Source organism: Microcebus murinus, chromosome X (assembly GCF_040939455.1).
Source record: "Microcebus murinus isolate Inina chromosome X, M.murinus_Inina_mat1.0, whole genome shotgun sequence".
In the NCBI taxonomy this organism is placed as follows: Eukaryota; Metazoa; Chordata; class Mammalia; order Primates; family Cheirogaleidae; genus Microcebus; species Microcebus murinus.
This window is the reverse complement of record NC_134136.1, coordinates 31,355,953-31,378,051: the sequence shown is the minus strand read 5'-3', so window position 1 is coordinate 31,378,051 and position 22,099 is coordinate 31,355,953. Positions and strand designations below refer to the sequence as shown.

Sequence of the window (22,099 nt, the reverse complement as noted above, 5' to 3'; positions counted from 1 at the left end):
AAATAGTTTTGGATTTATCATTAATAGGAAATCTGAAAATATTTAACAGGTAAGTTACACCCATTTACATTTTCAATATGGTCGATATATTTGGTCATTTGGGCTCAGTTCTGTTCCATTTTTTTATATATACATATAAATTTTAATTTTACTATGTCTTTCAGTAGGTCATCTATTTTATTTGCTCTGTGTATTTGGTATTGGAAATGATTATTGTTGTCTTCTAGGGGTTTACTTTTATAGTAACGTCTTAGCAAACTTACTTTATATCTTTAACGTGGAAAGAATCCTTCTTGATGAATAGAGAGACAGGCAAAGATATCAACAGATAATTCACATAAAAAGAAATATTATACATTAAATTTTCAAAGTCATGTCAAATTCAATCACTGAAGAAATGCAAGTTTATATCACAGGCAATTATGCTGAATGAAAGAGGCAAGTACTTAAAAATGTGATCTTAATTGTGAAAAACAATACATGAATGTGAAAATGTTTTGTGTATTCGTATATAGTGTGGGTGGGTATTTACTCTTTCTCTCTCTATATATAAGTTGTGTACCCCCATTCCTGCCTCTACTAAGACATATGTGACCCTATAATAGTGTGTTACCCTTTGTGAGCCTGACCTAAATTATTTGTCAAATGGACATATTGATACTTACCTCACAGAGCTGTTGTAAGGAGAAAATGAGTAATGGACAAACCTCCAGAAAGTGTCTAACACATAGTACTGCAACAAATATATGTATTAACCTCTCCTGTGATCTCCCTTTCACAAAAGACATGATTTTAACATGAATATATCCTAGAGATCAATTATTAATAGATAAGAAATAGCAGGAAGTGGAATGTTTACACATGATAGAAAAACTTTACACTCTTCTTTGTAGGACAAGTTACCTGATCATGGAGTGGAGGAGAAAGCAAGTCATTCCCCCATTACCTTTTATTTGATGTTTTTTCTTATCATCTACTTGGACCTTCTATTTGGACACTGGAATAGCAGCTTCCCATTGAGGCCCAGAGAGGAGACAGTACAGAATGACAGAGGATGAAGGTGGGTCTGTTGTATAACACACTGAATTAGGAGACCTAGGTCCCCAATGCCAGATCCATCCTTGTGTACAGGACCATGGAGAGTAACTTCCCCTGTGGTAGCCTCAGGCATTATGGACAACGAAGACTGACGTTCCCAATGGTTAGGGATGGGGGTTTTGGAGTCAGAGTGGGTAGAATATTTGGGCATATTTAATTACTGGTTTCATGATCTTTAGAAAATGTTGAGTCTCCAGACAAATGAAACCCATATACATTAAATATGCCTTCATGGATATAAACTGATAGGAATTGTACAAAAATGATACATTTTTCAAAATTAATGAGTGATGGGTATCAGCAATTATTTATCTCTGGACTTTATTAAGCTTTTCATAATTTCTAAATTAGTATAGATCCTTTTAAAAGTTATAATTAAAGCTTATAGAAACAGTGGTTGTTATAAAATAATTCACTTACAAAAAATTAAAAATGATAAACTATCAGAACCTTCTATGTACTAAAAATATTATATGTACAGTTGAAACTCACATTAAAGTCTTCTCTGAGTGCATTAGCCTCCTTCTTCTCCAGAGGTAATCACTATGCAGTTTGATTTTTCCATTTTAAAGATATTTCTTTATAGTATTATTACACATGTATATCCATATATTTGAAATGTGGTATTGTTTTATAACAGTTTAACTATAGATGCCTGGCTACCTCATGTAAAAGGAGGAGGGAAGAAACTGAGGAGAACACATACACATGCACATCTCAACAGTAGCAGCTGCCATATATATACCTCCTTGTCCTGTATACTCTCCTGCAGATTTATTAAAAGAGATACACACATTTTCTCAGTTTATATACTTTAGGGAATACTAACACATTCTGTAGGTACTATTTTCAATGTCCCCCCGCCCCCTTTTTTACCTGATGTGTTCAACATCCTAGCGTTTCTCTGGAGACAACTTGCCTGAAACAATATCTCAATGTATCCTAAATGTGAAACATCTTCCTATCTGTCTGGGCCTAATTTTTTGTCTTTCATTCAAACTGTTCCCCATTTCCAAATTGTATATTCAGAACCTAATCTAGAACATCCTGATGAAAGAAGACAATGTTTTCTGGCAGTTAGTATTCATATGTCCACACTACTGCCCAAATCTCTTGGTTGGTTTAGGGATGCATCTTATTTAGAACTTGAAATGATTTTGTATTATGAGTGCTAGACATGTGTATATTTTTATTTTTTTAATTGCATAAGGAATGTGCTTCACAGGTGTTTTAACTGGCATGTATTGATTGCTCCTGGGTCCCTGGGCTGACTCCAGAGAGGCCTTCCTCCTCTTATATAGAAAAGTGGTTCCACAAGGACATGGACCTAGTGTAATGGTTACCATGACTTCTCCAACCCCTGGCCCACGGCAGGTGTGAAGAGTGACAGTGAATACCTGAGTGACGGTGCAGGTCAAGGCAGGAGAAAAAACTCACCCTGTATGATGGCTCAGACATATGGGGACCCAGGAAGAGCTCCTGACTCTCGCTCCAGTGTCCCTCCCACAGACCCACGGTCACCTCTTCCTGGAGCTCCAAGAAGGTCCCAGAGCCCCAGGTCATGTACATGCTTGATGGGAACACACAGGGCCCCAACAGAGTACAGGAAAAGCACAATTATTAAGTCAGAAAGGTAAAGATTTTGCCTCCCCAACTCCACTATATTGTATAGCACACAGGTGGCACTGAATTTTCTACATAATATAGTTGAATGTGTGTGGTTCCCTTCATCTTACATTCCCAAATACTTAGTAAACCATAGTGATACTATCAAGGTGAAGAAACTATATTGCTGCTAAAGACTGAAATTGTTGGGCTGGGAAGAAAGCAAACATTGGCCTTGCGGATGACGTGACATATGTTTTGCTGGGATCTTGACATAGGTTTCCCCTTGAACTCCTCACAAGGCTTCCCATAGTGAAAGGATCAGGATAGATACACATATATGCATAATAAGAAATAAATTAGCAAACTGGAGAATAAGAACATTGTGTGTAGTGAAGACACACAAAACAATACTATATTTTGTTTAAGAAGCTCTCATATGGAGTAAAAAGATAAAGCAATGCATGGGAATAATAATAATCTCATTCTGGGTAGTGATTATCTCTAAGGGAGAAGGAAGTGGGTTCAATCATGGAGGAGTAACGTTATTTCTTAACTTAGATTAACTTTATACCTATGCTTTGTTTCTGAAATATTTAAATAGCAGATATTTTAGGAGCTAAATTTTTATCATAAATGTATTCCACATTCATCTTTGCAAATATTTAACATTGAGTCAAGTGCAGAAATTAAAAATATTAATACCCAGTAGTCTCATCCTTACTGAAATTCACATTAAGGTGTTTTAACCCACTGGATTTTCTGTACATGCATGTATGCAAATGTAATGGACATATATGTACATTACATTTTACATCATTATTACCATACCATATACAGAGTTTGGCATTCTGGGTTTTTGTTATTTTTGTTTCTGCTTTTATCTGAACTTTTATTTTAAGTGTTAACACATAGATGAATCATTCTGATTAAATGACACAGTATAAGATATGATCTAACTTTGTTTTTTAATGAACGCTTTATCAGCTGACTCATCTCCAAGTTTTGAACAATACAACTGGTTAGAAATGCCATACCTGTAACATATTGAATGTTACATATATGGGTCTGCTTATGAGCTTTTTACAGACATCTTATAATCTGTATGTCAAACACTCTATACATCAGTTATAAAAACAAAGGTTCGTGGGACACCATTAACACCTGACAACATAATCCCAACTCCTATCTTCACCCTTTGGATGAGTGGTAGAATAATAACAATAATAATAGTAATAGTAAAATGAACAATAGAAGACACCAACAATTAATTATAGGACACATGGTAGATAAATTATTTGCTCTACATCATGCAGCCAACAAGTAATCATTTCCAGGGTCAAATCCAGGCCCTTCTCACTGCAAAGATCATGTCCCTAACCACTGTTCCTATATTGAGTACTCTTGTGTGTTAGACCAGAAGCCAACAAAGGGAATGGACTCACCCCAAGACCTACGGTCAGTTGATAAGTCTGGAAACTGGGATATAGGTTTGATAACTCCAATCTTTTGTCCAGCTGACCCATTATTGTTCTTGGCTCTTCTGTACTATTTCTTCTTCCTGAGGTGCAATAAGAAATTCCTTCACCATGTCACACTAGGAAGAAAATAAGTGACCAGAAAGTATGTGGAATCAAAGGAATGATGAGATAGGACCAACATTCACGTCGTGCTGCTACATTTCCAGATGCTCTCTGTTTCAAATCTTGTATTTTATGGGGCAGGGGAATTTTCTTTGGGAACCATCAATCTGTCTTCTAAGAATCTATCCTAAAGATATAATTCAAAGAGACAAGAGGCATAAGTACAAGGTCATTCCTGGCAGAAAAATCTGTAATAGCATAAGACTAGAAATGAGATAGATGTCCACCAATAAGGGATTGATTAAATAATCTAGTGTACATATACATCCTGGATTATGGTGTAGGTGTAACAAGCAATGGGAACTCCCCCCTCTCTACTGCTATGTAGTGATTTCCAGAATATACTGTTAAGTGAAAAAAGCAAGGTGCAGAAAAATGTGTCGAGCTGCTGCTGTCCAATATGGTAGGCACTGGCCACACATGTCGATTTAAATTTAAGTTGATTAACTTTAGATTAAACTAAAAATTTTGTTCCTCAGTCACACTCACCACATTTCAGGTGTTCAACTGCCACAATTGCCAGTAGCTATTGTGTTCAATAACGTAATACAGAATATTTTCATCTCTGCAGAAATTCTACTGGACTCCATTCATGTGGAATATTTCACCTTTTACCTATGAAATTGGAGAAGTCTAATATAAACATTATATTTGCTTATATTTTAAAATTTGGAAAGTTAAAACAAAGATTAATAAAAATAACTATCAATAAAAGAATGGGGAGGAGCCCCTCAGGAAGGAAGCCAATCATTCATATTCTCTTAAAAACATAGTATGTGTTTGCTGGATCAATGCACTGAAAAGAACAAGAAATCTTGACCAACTCAATAGTGATAAGTAACTCCAGTCTCCAGATTGAATTCACTAACAACACCACTTCCTACTAAAAGGAACCAGGCTTCTTTGGAGAAATGGCTGATTCCGGGTATCGGTGAGAAGTATACCAGATGACTCTGGACCCAATCATTCTACCAGAAAGCATGTCATAAAAACCAGAAGCCAAGCTAATGGGCTTCCAATTCACAAAGATAGAACAATCTGAACATCAAATAAAATGACTGCAATAGATGAAAACATATCAAATAAGAAATACCTAGAGCTAAGGAAAACAGTCTAAAAGAAAACCAGCATACAACAACAACAACAACAACAAAACAAATTTAATTCACTGCTTATTACTGGAAGATTTTAGGGAAACAACTCATCATTTAGAAATGTGGCAATATTGTAAAGGAATCAAGCATTCATTCTACCCCTCCTATGCATAACATACTAACCTACAATTGATGAGGGAAAGTTTCTTTTATAGAAAAGTTCCAGCTAACAAATGCAAAAACATTACAGAATTAGAACATCCAAGATGACAGGTAGCCTGTATACATTTTGCTTACATGGGCTTTTAGCTGTTTATCCAGAGGTCTCAAAGCATAAAAATTAATCTTTTTGTTCTTCACACATATAGCTTTCGCTTCAGCGTGAAAGAGGCTGCACTACCTGTCTGATAGCATTCTGTATCCTTGAACACTGAGAATACCCGCTTTTCCACCCAGACTTCCAGAAAGTTCTATAAGATGGGCTTGCGTCACAGCCCCTCCCTCCTACCTTCCTGCACAGCGTTGTTCAAGTTGCAGTTCAGGCTTCTGTCACAAGGGGGCACCAACATGTCACATTGTCAAACTTCTGGAAGAAGTGTCTGCAAGGAAGAAACAAATACAATGCCTCGCTTAAAATCCAGCTTTTGATCCTACATATAAAATGACTGGTTCTAATTCTGCCTGAAAAAAATCTGATAAGTGTAAAAGAAAACCGAAAATACATATACTGTGGGGCTCCATATAATGAAACATCAGGTAGCTCTCGAGTACCTTGGCAGTTCCTAGCAGGCAAAGGGAAGCACAGGTCAGGGAAGAGGTGACCGAAAAAGGATGGCGGCGCTGGAGCAGGTCTGGGCAGCTGTTCTTTCAAAAACAATGTGAAGTACATTTTAAATAAAAATAAAATCATTATAAAGTACAAAATTCTATCTGTATAACTAAAATAGAAAATAAAAAGGAATTTGAAAATTTTTGAGAAATTATTTCTAATCCATATTCAATCATAGATTTTAGATCCTCTATGTATGAAATATTCATGAACAAGCGAGATAGGTCAATCATATCAAGAGATAATATAAATCCCAGAAAAACAATATAAATTCTAAAAATATGCCATGACATATAAAAAATAAAAGAGGATCATATTTAGTCAGATAAGTCATAAATTATAATGTAGTATATGGCCTCATGTGTAGTAAAACAATATATATATATCAACATGGGTTTATAGGAATGTGTGAGTAAAAAGTTAGTGTATTACATGCAGAGGAAAAATATCTGGAGAATAGATATCAATAAATTGAGAGACTATCTTTGTGCTATGGAGAGGGAAAAGATGGGGACAGATAGAATATTTTTAATATCTAATATACCCTTCAATTATGTTTGATATATCTTAAATAATAAAAAGAATTAACTGGTAGTATGATAAAGTTATTGAGATAACGTTTTGTAAATCAGGAAAATCTGTGGCCCTAGTCACAAAATGATGGCATAGAAATACATTTATTGACCAAGAATCATGTTCATATACTGCTGTGTAAAAATAGCACATTAAAAAGTTTTATTTAATAAATCAGTGTGTGCACATTGGAGATATAAGATTGTGTTATTTTATAAATGTGAGATTCTCTGGTGTTTTAAATGTGGAAACTATATTGTATAAAATGTTGGAAACAAAATAATTGTGAACTGATTACACATATGATATTTATATATTTATTGGTTTGGAAACATTCACAGTATATTTTTTTATGTGTAAAATAAATAGATCAAAACAATTTATTTGATGGTGTGGGTATCTGCATGTTTTTAAGTCTCAACATTCACAATTACATACCAACTCATGAAGCTTTCTGTTTAGTTCACATAGAGGTTGGACTTGTTTTCAGTCCCAGTACTTGAAGATCCCAAGATGGGCATGGATACAGCAGAATAGCCACCAGTGTGTAGAAAATTCCAGAAAGCTTTGGCCTACGCAATGGAATCCATGTACTTCCCTCACCAGCCCCCCCATCTGTTGCCAAGACTGGTTGGGATGTTCACCCCTGCAATTCTGGCTCTGACCACAAGGTGGCATCGTACTCCATCTTCTACAAGTTATTTTCCTCCCAATGACAAGGCATAATTTTTATAAACAAAAACAAAATGGTTCCTTAAAGAAGATAATGAAACAATAAATACAGTGTCACACCAACTCTCTTTGACAAATTGATATGTTTATAAAAAGACTTAAAGGACATATACATAACTTCATATCCTGCTCACTCCTGTATCTACATATAATTAATTTATTAAATATATATGGGGTGTCTACTGTGTGTCAGGCACTGTCTCTACAATTCTATATGTGCATCCAACACCTTACCTCCTGGTCTCTATACCTGTATAACTGGAAATGTCCACAATGGAGTAACGTGAATGTTAGTGCCCACTTCATGGCGTGTGACCTCAAATAGACTCCACTTAAACCAAATTTAGTCCAGCTTATACCCTGAGACCCAGAAACTCAGCATCTAAACACGGAATTTTGCAGCTAAGTGAGGAGAGGTTGAACTTTACCTTGACAAACTGAGGCACCTATGGCTAACTGGCTACTTTCTCCCGACAGGACCTCACTCAAAGATACAGAGTAAAGGATGAGGTCACCCTTACTGCAGTTTCAGTCTTGGTTCTTCTCAGGTGTGCAGAAGCATAGGTTTACTTTTTCCTTTAGCCCTTTGCTAGGTCATAGCGGTGAATTTCTGAACTGGTTTTGTGCTTGTCTTTTCCCTAGGAGGGAGATCCCTTCCATTTAGTCTTCTGAGGTGACATGGAGTTTCTGCTTCATGTTAAGACCTCCTCTCCCAGTTGGGGGACCCAGATCCACAAGAGATGGAAAAGAGCAGAGGCTAAATTCTCAAAGACAAGCACAGGACTGAGGCCCCTGTACAAACATCTAGTTCTGCTGATTTAATGAAATGTTTTTCAAACATTTTTCACATGATGTTCACCTACCCTCAGTGTTTTACTTAGATGGCCTATGAGAAAATAGGCATTCTCATATACTATTGGAGGTAACATCAAAAACACAGGTATTCATTCTTGGAACCAGCAATCTCTTTTCTAAGAATCTTTCCCACTGAAACTATGCAAAATGACAAAAGCATATGTACAAGGCTATTTATGATAGAAAAGTAATAACAGTAGAGACTAGTAACATGACAGATGCCCAGTAGTGGGCTGATTGAGTAATCTAAGGTACATCTACATCCTGGAGTACTATGCAGGTATACAAAACAAGGAGGATTCCCTTTGTACTGCTATGAGTAATCTCCAGGACATATTGTAAAATGAAAAACAAGGACCAGAAAAATGTGTAGAGAAGCTGCTTCCATTATAGTAGCCACTACAGACATGTGGCAATTTAAATTAAAATAATTATGTTTTGGGGGGCCATTTTTTTGAGACAAGGTCTCACTCTGTTGCCCAGACTGGAGTGCAGTGGTGAAATCACAGCTCACTGCAACCTCGAACTCCCGGGCTCAAGTGATCCTCTTGCCTCAGCCTCCAGAGTAGCTGGATCTATACGTGTGTACCATCATGCCCAGCTGATTTTAAATTATTCATATAGTACCACATATACTCACCAGCAAACTGGTATTAACTGAGTAGCACCTAAGTGAACACATAGGTACTACAGTAATTGGGTACTGGGCAGGGGGGAGGGGGGATGGGGGCGGGTATATACATACATAATGAGTGAGATGTGCACCATCTGGGGGATGGTCACGCTGGAAACTCAGATTTGTGGGGGGAGGGGGGAAAGGGCATTTTTTGAAACCTTAAAATTTGTACCCCCATAATATGCCGAAATAAAAAAAAAATAAAGTAAAAAAAAAAAAAGAACACCAGAGTCATGCACAAGAATGGTCTGGTTGGGGTGCTCCTGAAAAAAAATTATTCATATAAATTTAGTTCTTCAGTTGCACTTATCAGGTTTCATATCCTCAATAGCCACAAGTAGCTAGTGGCTACCATGTTTACACAGTTCAGATATAGAACATTTCCATTTCCACTGAAATTTCTATTGGAGAGGTAATAATATAATAAATAATATATATGTATTATATCTGCTTATATTTTTCAAACTTGGAGGATAATAGCAAAAACTGATAAAAATGATTACCTATAATGGGACAGAGGAACAGCCTAGGATGGAAGCAGATGATACAAATATAAAAATATATAGATAATACATATATCCTGGTTTCATGCACTGAAAAGGACAGGAAACAATGACCAACCCAGTAGCAAGGAGCAACTCAAGTATTCAGACTGAATCCTCTTAAAACATGTCCCACTAAAAGGAACCAGGCTCCCTTGGAAAATGGACGATTCCAGGTCTGGGGTCAGGATTGTATAAGATGAACCTGGACTAATCCATCATGCCAGATAGCTTGTGAAAAAGAGTCAGAAGTCAACCTAAACGGGCTCCTACTGGAAAAAGAAAATGAAAAAGATTAATGCTTGGAATGAATTAAAACACATCAAATATATAAACATCTATGAGTCCATGAGGACACTACCAAAAATCAAAACACAAACAAAACAAGCTCACTGCTCACCTTTGAGAACCTAGGGAAACAACTTATTGTTTTGAAAGTGGAAATACTGCAAAAAACTCACCTAATCATTCATTCTACCTTTCCTGTGCATACCAAATCTCAGTAAAACCTAATGGTTGAGGGGAAGTTTATACAAGAATTCCAGCTGATGAATATAGAAGAAATCAGAATGAGAATGTTACCATTTTTGTAATCTTTAATGAAATTCAGATACAGGTAAGAACACTCAGAGACTGCAGAAAACATGAAGTGAAGGTGAACGGGAAATTTTATAAAGGACAGATCAGGTTGATAACACTAGAACCCCGTGATCAATGTCAATGTCACAGGAGAGACAAGCAGATCCAATGAGCCTCCTGGTATAACACTGGAAGAATAAACACCACCATACCTGAGATACTGTTGTCAAACTACCTGAATCTTAACAAGCTTCTAAATCTAATTACCAATTTCAAGGAAACCTGAGTGGCCAAAGGAACTTACAAAACAAGATAAAGACACCATCAGCAATATTCAAAATGCAAATTCCATAAGTCAACACTTCAGTTTCTTAAGCAAATAAATAAAAAGGTTAAAAAAGAAGAGTACAGACCTTCTTTGATTAATAGAGATTTAGCACTTCAAAGATAGCTAAATTAAGGAGAAATTGAAATTAAATAGCACACACCCATAAAAAGAAAAGAAATAAAAAAGATGGAAAACTGTAGGTGTTGGTAAGGATGTGGAACAGTGGAACTCTCAGTGCTGCTAGTGAGAATACAGACTGGAACAACCACTTTGATAAACTGCTTGGCAGTATCTACTGAGCTGAGCATACACATACCCTACGACTTAAAAATGGCACTCTTTGATCCATACCCAAGAGAAATTAAAGTAAATGTTCATCCAAAAATATGTACAAGAATGTTCATAGCACCATCATTCATAATAAGTCAAAAATTGAAAAATATGTAAATCTGCAAGAGGGAGATATATATTGTAAAATATCCACACAATGTAATACTTTATACCAATTAGAAGCAACAATCTACAACTATAAACAACAATAATGTAAATCGCACACACATTATGTTGATTGAAAGGGGCCAGATACAAAAGACTGCATTCCATATGATTCTAGAAATTTTTCTTCTAACCTCTCAATAGATTTGGGGTAAGGAGAAGAAAATCAATATGCCATTTCCATTTGTTTGAATGTACTGTCTTTTTATATTACCTGCAGGTTAACCTCAGAGAAGCATATATCCTATGAGCCCTTGAAAAGTCATTCATTATACATAGGAAAAAGACTAATGCCATGTCTTATGGACAGAGAACTGGGTGAGAGACAGGAGACATACTTGGACCACAGTGCCAGCTCTAACTCACTAACTCTAGGTGACACTGGGTAAGTCACCACACTTCATCTGCTTCACACATCAATAAAGGTCAGACCAGCCCTACCTCCCAACCAATGAAGCCTAGAGCATAGGACAATATGACTTCCATCTGGAGAAGCACCTCTGAGTTCCTACAAAGGAAAATAATTCACCATAGAAGTCCAAGGAATTATCTAAACAGCCAAGTTGTCTAATGCATATTAACTATGATGATTATTACCTTTTAAAAATAATTACTATTCTTTCATTTCACAATTATTACCTTTTGATTTTTTTAAATAAATACTATTTATTTCTTAAATAAATACTTAAGTAAATAAATAAATACTTAAATAAATTTAAGCAATAAATTATTTCTTAAATAAATACTATTTGGTATGTCACACAATGGTTACTGAAGGATATGTCTTCCACCAAAGACATAGGGTCCTGCTACCATGGGCTGACAGGGTTCAACACATGCCTGTTTCTTAAGTGTATTGGTTAGGAGTATGGGCTCTGTGTGACTTTTAATACTTCACCTTACAGTTGCTCAAATGCTTCACCTGTCCAACACGGATTGTGTAGTACTTACTGTAGAAGACAAAACATTTTTAAACAAATATTGCTTTGTGTTTTGATTTTATAAGCATAAATGGCCAGGAACCCCATTATTTAAAAAAAAAATTCTATTGCAGAGATGTTGGAACACCTAGCTCTCTGTGACCTTGGGAGATTAAATGAAATTCTCTGTGCCTTAGTTTCCTCTCCTGTAAATGGGGGAAACAATCATCCCTACATCACGGGTTGTTGCTTTGAGAATTATTTTAGTTAATAAATGAAAATCAGGCCAGGCACGGTGGCTCACGCCTGTAATCCTAGCACTCTGGGAGGCTGAGGTGAGAGGATGGCTCAAGGTCAGGAGTTTGAAACCAGCCTGAGCAAGAGCGAGATCCAGTCTCAACTAAAAATAGAAAGAAATTAATTGGACAACTAAATACATATAGAAAAAATTAGCTGGGCATGGTGGCGCATGCCTGTAGTCCCAGCTACTCAGGCTGGGACAGGCTGAGGCAGAAGGATTGCTTGAGCCCGGGAATGTGAGGTTGCTGTGAGCTAGGCTGACGCCACAGCACTCTAGCCCAGGCAACAGAGTGAGACTCTGTCTTGAAAAAAAAAAAAAAAAGAAAAGAAAAGAAAATCCTTAGAACATTGGTAGGCACAGAGTAAAAAGATCAGTAACACCGGCTATTTTATATATACATGCAAGTTGAGATTTTTTCAGTTTGCATGTGTCTTTAATGAAGCTTAACACTCCAACAGCTAAATCCTAGTCATCGAATGATACATTTTTAAAATCACCAATTTTCACTACAACCACTGTTGGATGATGTAACAATCCAGAGAATATCTCAAAAGCACTCAGAGCAACTGATCTCAGAAACATTATTTCTCCACATGGCCAACAAAACGACGAGGGGTCATCCCTGACTCTGCCTTATCCCCACACACCTGACACGCACGGCCACTGCAGGTGCCACCTGTCCTACCTCCAAACACACCCTGTCCAGCTTCACCCCTCCCTCTGTGCACGGCTGCAGCCCTGGACCATCCACCCACGTCCCTCCCCTGGACTTCTGCAACATTCTCCTAATGGTTATCTCCACTCCCCACCTTATTCCTCCCCAGTCCACCCTCCACACAGTAGCCAAAGTCACCTTCTGACAACATAAACCAGATCACGTCACTCCCATACCCTAACCTCTGCACTCAGAATAAAACCCCAACTCCTTACATGGCACAAACCATGTGGCTGGCTCCTGTCTGCCCTTTGAACGTCATCTCTTACCAGTCTGCATGTTGTCTGCCAGGCTCCAGCCACCCCGGCTTATCCTCTGTTCCTGGAACAACTGGTACCCACTCACAGTGCAGGGACACTGACAAAATGGCCTGTCCATGCCTGGCTTTTTCTCGTCATGAAGAAGAGCTTCACTGATAAACCTACCACTAATAGTCCCTGTTCTGGTCATTTTCTACTCTATTTACATGTTTATTTTCTCTAAAGTACAAATCCCCATATGAAATGACTCAGCTTACTCATTTGTTTACCTGCTTATTGACATTTTCCCCAAACTAGAATAATAGCTCCAGGGACCTTACCTGTCTTGTTCTCTGTGCTCTTTCCCCAGTGCCTAGTTTAGTGCCTCACTTACAAATAACTGAATAAATATTACTTAATTGAAGGAATCATTACCAGTTTGACACACCAGAGAAGATACCAATATTGAAAGCTGAGTAGCAGGAGCAACTGACAATCAAATTAGACATCAAAGGATTCAAAATTTTAATAAGCCTTGTTGTAAATCCACAGCACTGCTTTTCAAACTTGGATAAGTACCAGAATCAACTGGAGAAATTACTCAAAATGTAGACACCTCATACCCCATCGCACTGATTTTGATTCAGCTGAGTAAGGTTGGAACCAAATACCTGCTATTTTAACAAGCAATTCCTGACAATTTTCATGAAGTGATCTATGGACCACACTTCAAAAAGTCCAGACCTAAACAGCTTATATTTAAGTGCAATTAATTTAATGCCTGGATGAAGAGTTCTTGCACATCTGCAGTGTCTCTGTTAATGTAATTACTCAAAAGTCCACTGACTGGTCTTTCTCTTCCACCTAAGCCCACAGATTGCTTTCCCCACATGAGATCACAACTAAACTCCAGAATATTCCTAGTGGTTAGGAGGACTGGGTATTATTATCCTTTTGTATTGATGAGGCTGGTGGAAGGTTAGTGACTTACCTAAAGTGTCCCCACTATGAGACCTTGATTTCTTCATTTTTGCTCCAGTAACCAGTCTAGCAGGCTCCACATCACACTTCGTTCTTCTGTATCAGCTCTATGCTCTGAGGCAGAGTCCACACCCTTCTCTGATATTACACTAGAAGGGGGAGTAAGGGGATAAGAAAGCACATAGAATAAGGAGGGAAGTAAGAGGCTGGGAAAGCACACGAAACGCAGGGGATGGGGGGTGATGATGTCTTGCCTTTCCCCTCTCAGTTAACTGGAAACTGTGCAGTGATGTTTCTTTCTCCCAGCTCCAATCCCCAACACAGCAGTGACACTGAAGCTCACACATAACGAAAATGTGGGCTCATCCCTGTTTGATGTTACATTTCCAAGTATCTTCCCTGCAGTCATGCTATTATGTTAATGTCAGAGACATCACATTGATAGAATGAAGGAGGCAATGTTGGAATGGGGAAATAACACTTGCTAAGGGACTACAAGATGCCACAAGCTGTAGATTGTTATTTTCAGATTTTTCCTCTTTAAGTCCTCAGAGCAATGCTCTGAAGTGACATCATTACTTTCTTTCTACACATGAGGAGATGGTCAGGCTCAGAAAGCCAAGTACATGCTCAAGGAATTCTAGGAGGTGTCAAAGGGACACTAAGGCCAACTTGAAGGTCGTTCCACTATCCAATTCCGGAAAAATTTGAGCATCAATATATGGAATGATAGTAACAAGTAATAACAGAGTGTTATCTCTTGAGAAAAATAGGAATCTCTGGGTCATATTTATATAAATAAATACATGAACAAACATATTAATAAATAACATGGAAGTGAATCACTATACTTAAATTCTAACTAATAATTCTAGGAGGAATAATGAAATTGGAAGAGCAACATTTGACAACTATCATACTAATAAGTGATTCAGGTAAGAATAATAAATGGAAGCTCTGTACCATCAAATCCCACAGCTGTCGCTGTGTCACCATGGTAACCATGCTTGCCAAAGAAAGCTGAGGAAAAACAACCACCCACTCCAATCTTTCTTTCAATACATGGCAGGAACTGAATAGGACTGATGTGATGTGCAGTAATTAATCGCAAGCATTCTTCACAGTAAACATTCCTGGCAGCTTCAGCAATATACCCATTCATACATACCTATATACCCACATACATACATGTTTTCTCACTGTCTCACCATCCAAGATCCCAGGAATTCACTGAAGGTGGATTTACTGGGGAGTAAAGAAATCCTCACATTTTAACAGATTACTTTCTAACCACACATATAGAGTTGAAAGCTACTAAGCTGTGCTCTTTTTTTTTTTTTTTTTGAGACAGAGTCTCGCTTTGTTGCCCAGGCTAGAGTGAGTGCCATGGCATCAACCTAGCTCACAGCAACCTCAAACTCCTGGGCTCAGGCAATCCTCCTGCCTCAGCCTCCCAAGTAGCTGGGGCTACAGGCATGTGCCACCATGCCCGGCTAATTTTTTCTATATATATTAGTTGGCCAATTAATTTCTTTCTATTTTTATATAGTAGAGACGGGGTCTCACTCTTGCTCAGGCTGGTTTCGAACTCCTGACCTCGAGCAATCCACCTGCCTCGGCCTCCCAGAGTGCTAGGATTACAGGTGTGAGCCACTGCGCCTGGCCTAAGCTGTGCTCTTTTAATAACTACTTTTCTCTGGAGATGACCTGTAGAATTATCTCTGGAACATTTTTCAAATACTTTTTCCATTTGAAAATAGTGTATGCTTTTTCACCAAAATGAATCTTCAACAACTATTGCTGAATATTTGGCTGCTAACAGTGCAGAGAAAATATATTAGCAATTATATTTTAAAAACAATGTCATTTACAGTAGCTTCAAAAAGTATGAAATGTTTATGGATAATCTGTCTACAGATATATAATGCCTGTACATTAAACACTACAAAACATTGCTGAGAGAATTAAAGAAGACATAAATAAGTGGAGGCATACCGTATTCATAGATCAGAAGATTCAGTATTGTTAAGCTGTCAATTCTTCCCAATCTGATCTATAGATTCAGTGCAAACTCAAACTCAATAAAAATCCTATCAAACTTCTTTTAAAAGAAATTAACATATTGATTCTGAAATTCATGTGGAAATGCAAAGGACCTAGACAATGAAAACAACTTTGAAAAAGAACAAAGCTAGAAACAAACATTATTTGATTTCAAGATTCCTTCCAAATCTACAGTAATCAAGACAGTGTGCTACTGACATTGAAGTAGAAAGGAAGATCAAAGAAACAAAATAAGGAATCCAGAAATAAATCTACACCTATATGGACAACTGATTTTTTACAAAGATGCAAAGGCAAGAAAGGATAGTCTTTTCCAGCTAATTTCTTTCTATTTTTATTAGTGACTGGGTCTCGCTCTTGCTCAGGATGGTCTTGAACTCCTGAGCTCAAACGATCCTCCTGCCTCGGCTTCCCAGAGTGCTAGGATTACAGGTGTGAGCCACTGTGCCCGGTGGAAGGATAGTCTTTTCAACAAATTGTGCTGGGACAAGTGGATATCCATATTCACAAATATAAACTGTAATCCAAATATTGTACCATAACAAAAGTTAATCCAAAATGGAACATAGATCTAAACACGAAACCTAAAACTATAAGACATCTACCAGAAATCGCAGGAGAAAATTCCTGTGACTTTAGGCTAGGTAAAGATTTCATACATGAGACAACAAACCTACAATCCATATGTGAAGAAATCAATAAATTGGACTTCCTCAAAGTTAAAAACTTTGGCTCTTCCAAAGACATTGCTGAGATAATAAAATGACGAGCCCCTGGCTGGGAGAACATATTTGAGAATCATTTATCTAGGAAATGATTTATATCTGGAACACAGAAAATCTTACAAAACGCAGTAAGAGGAAATCAGACACTTCAATGAGTAAATAGATAAAAGAGTTAACTTTTATAGTGGTTACTCCACTATAGAAGATATATAAATATCAATTGTGCGTATGAAAAGAAGTTCAACATCATTAATCATTAGGGAAAGAAAACTGAAAACTATACTCAGATACTATTACATTCTGGAAAAATTACCAAATTTAAAAAGACTGGCCACACCAAGCATTGACAAGTTTCTGGAAGATGAAACTCTCATACACTGCTGGTGGCAATGAAAAATGTTACAAATACTCAGAAATAGCTTGGCAGTTTCTTACAATGTTAATCTTACATCTTTCATATGATCCAGCCATTGATCTCTTTAAGTATTTACCCATGAGAAAGAAAGCACATTTCCACGAATAGACTCATTCACAAATGTTCATAGAAGCTTTATTTACAAGAGCCCCAAATTGGAATTAACCATAATGTCCATCAACAAATGAATAAATAATAAAACTTTTGGCATAGCCATATATTGGAATACTCTTCAGCAATCAAAAAACAATGAAATACATCAATAGATACATGCAACAAAATGAATGAATCTAAAAATAAATAGGGTGAATGAAAGAAGCCAGGCTCTGAAAAAAAAAACCAACACCTCTATGATGCCATTTAAATATATTTCTAGGACATTAAAGGTATCTATAGTGACAGACATGCCATGTTTTTCTGGGGACAATGTAGTGGGAAGAGTAGGTAGCTGGGTTATTACAGAACTGAAATCGTGATGTCCTAGGAAATAATAATGATATTTAGGACCATCTGCTTATTTTAGGGCATGTAACTGAGTATCATTATAATAGGGAAAACTATTAATATAAGGCAATTTTTAGTTTTGAAAATACTGAATTCTTGTAACTGAAATTTTGACATTTTAAACTAACACTTGATAAATTTCCGGCTTCTTAGAAAAATTCATTACAAAATGGATAAAAACATGGAAACCATGAAAGAATGCATAATATAATCTCAAATAGCTAGGAGGACCTAACCAACTATAAATCAATATTTGTCTGAGAGATACGTGGGAATCACCGATTATTATTATATTTAAGCAGTCAGAAAAAATATATTTATTGCAAATACATGTTAAACAAGTTCCTTCCCTAAGTGAAAAATTCATAGTTTAATGATAAAATAAGGAATCTCTTAGATGGCTCTCAAGGGCTACCACAAAGCCTATAGCTGCTGATGGGAAGAAATGCCATCTCCTGAACCACTTTTCCAATGATGAAATCAAAGTAGCTTCTTTACTTTTAGACTATTTTGTGAACCTCATAGGAGCTATTCCACAACATGCTTTGTTCAGATCCATGAACTCACTAGAACCAGGTGTCATATTCCACCAGGATAGAAGTGTTTGGGGGTCTCCTGAGGACTGCTTCCCTTCAAATCTGGGGAAGCTTCAGCAGCCATCATGACCCAAATCCTTAGTACTCACCTCTTTCAGACACCTGATATAAGTTCAGTCACCTTCAGGAAGAGCTACCTGGGGAGAGATAGAATCATGCAATCACTGTGCTTTTTTGGAGTAACTATGTGCTCAGCAGCATATTAAGTACTGGGTCAGTGACTAATGAGACTGAAACAATTGGGTGGTACTCACAAGAAAATATGAGTTTCTCACCAGGGTCTTTTTCTTCTACTTTCCTTGTCTATCCACTAAAAACAAATTTGAAAATGTATAAGTGGCCTGAATTCATACAGACATTCATGATCCCACAATAAAGAGCCATGGGCTTGCACAGGTGTTGTCACTGAAGGTCCCAGCAATCCTGTGGTGAGCATTCTTACGCCCATTTTACAGAGGGGGAAGCTGGCCTCAAAGAGAGTTGTTACCTGTGTCATCCTCCCGCACCCGACTTTACATGGAAAGTAGCTCCAGGACACCCTGGAGCAGGACGCCACCCTCAGTGGGGCCAGGAAGGTCCCACATCTCTTCCTCACGAGACAGCGGGACGCTGAGTCTTAAAGCAGGAACGAAGCGACTTGGACCTGGTAGTCTCCCCACACCCTAGTGAGTTTCAGCCCCTGCCGTGGGGCACCCATCCCCTCAGCTAAATCCAAATGCCTGAAAGTAAGACTCTGCTCTTCTCACCAGGCCACGTAGGTTTCTGTCAAAAAGCCATCATAGTCGCCATTATGACTTCAGGTTTCTATGGCAACCACAAGGCTTGTCCTTCACACTGGAAATGAATACCTCTGCACAGCGCTCTGTCGCCTTGCCTTTCCCAGAAAACAAAACACCTTCATTTTTCAGGCCACCACCTGAGAAGACTTACTAAAAACAGAAACTAAACTGGGAGCCAGGCAACTGGTGGAACTCTGCCCAGAGAGGCCAGAAATGTTTTGGTCCTGTATGTCCAGCCACATGGAAAAAAATGACTGGAATGGGGGCAGAGGGGTAAAAACTTTGTCAAGGAAACCATTGTATGGTTCAATTGACTAGGTTCTTGCCTACTAAATAACAATTTTATTCTAGGTCTGCTTCCCCAAAATAATTCTGAGATATCTTTTTTTTTTTTTTTTTTTTTTTTTTTTTTTTTGAGACAGAGTCTCGCTTTGTTGTCCAGGCTAGAGTGAGTGCCGTGGCGTCAGCCTAGCTCACAGCAACCTCAAACTCCTGGGCTCGAGCGATCCTTCTGCCTCAGCCTCCCGAGTAGCTGGGACTACAGGCATGAGCCACCATGCCCGGCTAATTTTTTTTTATATATATATATCAGTTGGCCAATTAATTTCTTTCTATTTATAGTAGAGACGGGGTCTCGCTCTTGCTCAGGCTGGTTTTGAACTCCTGACCTTGAGCAATCCGCCCGCCTCGGCCTCCCAAGAGCTAGGATTACAGGCGTGAGCCACCGCGCCCGGCCAATTCTGAGATATCTTAATGTCATTTTTTGGTGTTCTTAGATCATTTAGTCACAGAATTATAGACAGTCTCTTAGTTTTCTGCCACAGATGACTAACTGCCTATCACGGAGTGTGAGTTTTACCCCTCAGAGTGCCCTCTCAGAGGGCTAGCTCATCTCCAAGAGCCCTAGGATAACTCCCCTGGGTCTCTGTGTGCTGATGATATTCCCCTAAGGTCACTTTTAAAGCAAACAAAATTCCAGATAACACAGGCTTTTGTCCTCTATCATACCAGGCAGACTAAGAGACTGTCCACAGTCATATGACTAAATGATCTAGGAACACCAAAAAATGACATTTAAGATATCTCAGAGTTGGCCAGGTGCGGTGGCTCACGCCTGTAATCCTAGCTCTCTGGGAGGCCGAGGCAGGTGGATTGCTCGAGGTCAGGAGTTCAAAACCAGCTTGAGCAAGAGCAAGACTCCGTCTCTACTATAAATAGAAAGAAATTAATTGGCCAACTGATATATATATATATAAAAATTAGCCGGGCATGGTGGCGCATGCCTGTACTCCCAGCTACGCGGGAGGCTGAGGCAGGAGGATTGCTTGAGCCCAGGAGTTTGAGGTTGCTGTGAGCTAGGCTGACGCCACGGCACTCACTCTAGCCTGGACAACAAACCAAGACTGTCTCAAAAAAAAAAAAAAAAAGATATCTCAGAGTTATTTCAGAGTGATAGTTAATTTTATATGTCAATTTGACTGGGGCATGGTGCCCAGCTATCTCTTCAAACATTATTCTGGACGTTTCTCTGAAGGTGTTTTTGGATCAAATTAAAATTTAAATCATTAGACAATTGTGTAAAGCAGATTGCTGTCTATAATGTGAGTAGGCCTTATTTAATCAGTTGGAAGTCTGAATGGAAAAAAAGACGGGTGTCCCCTGAGGAAAAAGGAATTCTACTGGCAGATGGCCTTCGAATTTAAACTGCAATGTCAGTTCTTCCCTGGTCTCCAGTGTGCAAACACACCTTATAGATTTGGGACTTCTGGCCTCCATGATAGTGCTAGCCAATGCCTGAAATAAACCAATCTTTCTCTCTTCCCTCTCATTAGATAGATGATAGATGGATAGAGAGATAGATAGATGCACACCCTATTAAATGTGTGTCTGTGGATGCAGCATGCAATATTATTGTGTTTATCTGAATTCAATGGATATCTTGTATTTTTATTTGCTAAATCTGGCAACCCTGGGGGAGGAACCTTTGGATATTTAATTTTGAGGCAATGACATTTCCAGTGAGGCAAGTCTGGGGAAAATCAGATCAGGTTCACATAAAGGACAAAAGCTGATAACATCTAGAGTTAATGGGATAAAGGAAGAACAGACTTTCATATCCACTGTTGGTGCCAAGTGGATATATCCATTTTCTGAGGCACATATTATTATAGATTAATAACCTGAATGGCCTTTGATACAGAAGTCCTATTTCCACTAATAAGGAAGTTTCTGGTGAGGGCTCAAAAAAGTCTTATCAAGGTGACGCTGATGTGCATCCTGGTGAAGGGGCCCTGGCTGAAGGGACAGGTTAAGCTGCCACATAAACTCCTTAGTCCAGGGAGGAAAGACAGCTACCATTTATGAAGTAGATTGTTTAGAGGGGTTTAGCTCTGGGTTCTTCACATTCGTTTCTGGATTTAATTTCATGACAACCCTGCTGGTGAGGAATCAAAATCTTTTCTTCATGGATGTATGTGACTACAAAGCACAAACTCCTCACCACGGAGACAGATGGCAAAGAGTTTACTCACCACACACACTTCCAGGGCCAGAGATAGAACCTGCCAGCCTGGGCATCTTGAATTGCTGGTGGCAGATCTTTAGCAAATTTTTCAGGACACATATTGTCGAGGAGGTTAATCTCTGTTCACCCTGTGTGTACTCTACCTGCATTTCCTGTAAGGAGTCAGGCTTGGTGCCCCTTCCCCTTGCCTCAGGGGAGGTTTATGGCAAGAGTAAAATCAGAAGCTGTTGGAAGTTAGAAGTTCTTCTGTACTTTGGAAAAAAGTTCAATTTATGGAAAGGATTGGA

General features: G+C 38.2%; 1 long non-coding RNA gene across 1 annotated transcript; it reads right to left on the bottom strand.

Annotated features, from left to right (window-relative positions):
* Positions 1 to 1,715: 1,715 nt before the first annotated feature.
* On the bottom strand, positions 1,716 to 19,431 carry LOC105884215 (uncharacterized). Its single transcript, XR_012915958.1, has 7 exons — positions 18,997 to 19,431; positions 18,764 to 18,819; positions 18,599 to 18,646; positions 14,216 to 14,354; positions 5,949 to 6,039; positions 4,836 to 4,961; positions 1,716 to 4,264 (listed from the first exon to the last, which is right to left on the bottom strand). It is a non-coding gene; the product is annotated as an uncharacterized LOC105884215 (long non-coding RNA).
* Between the last annotated feature and the right edge of the window lie 2,668 nt (positions 19,432 to 22,099).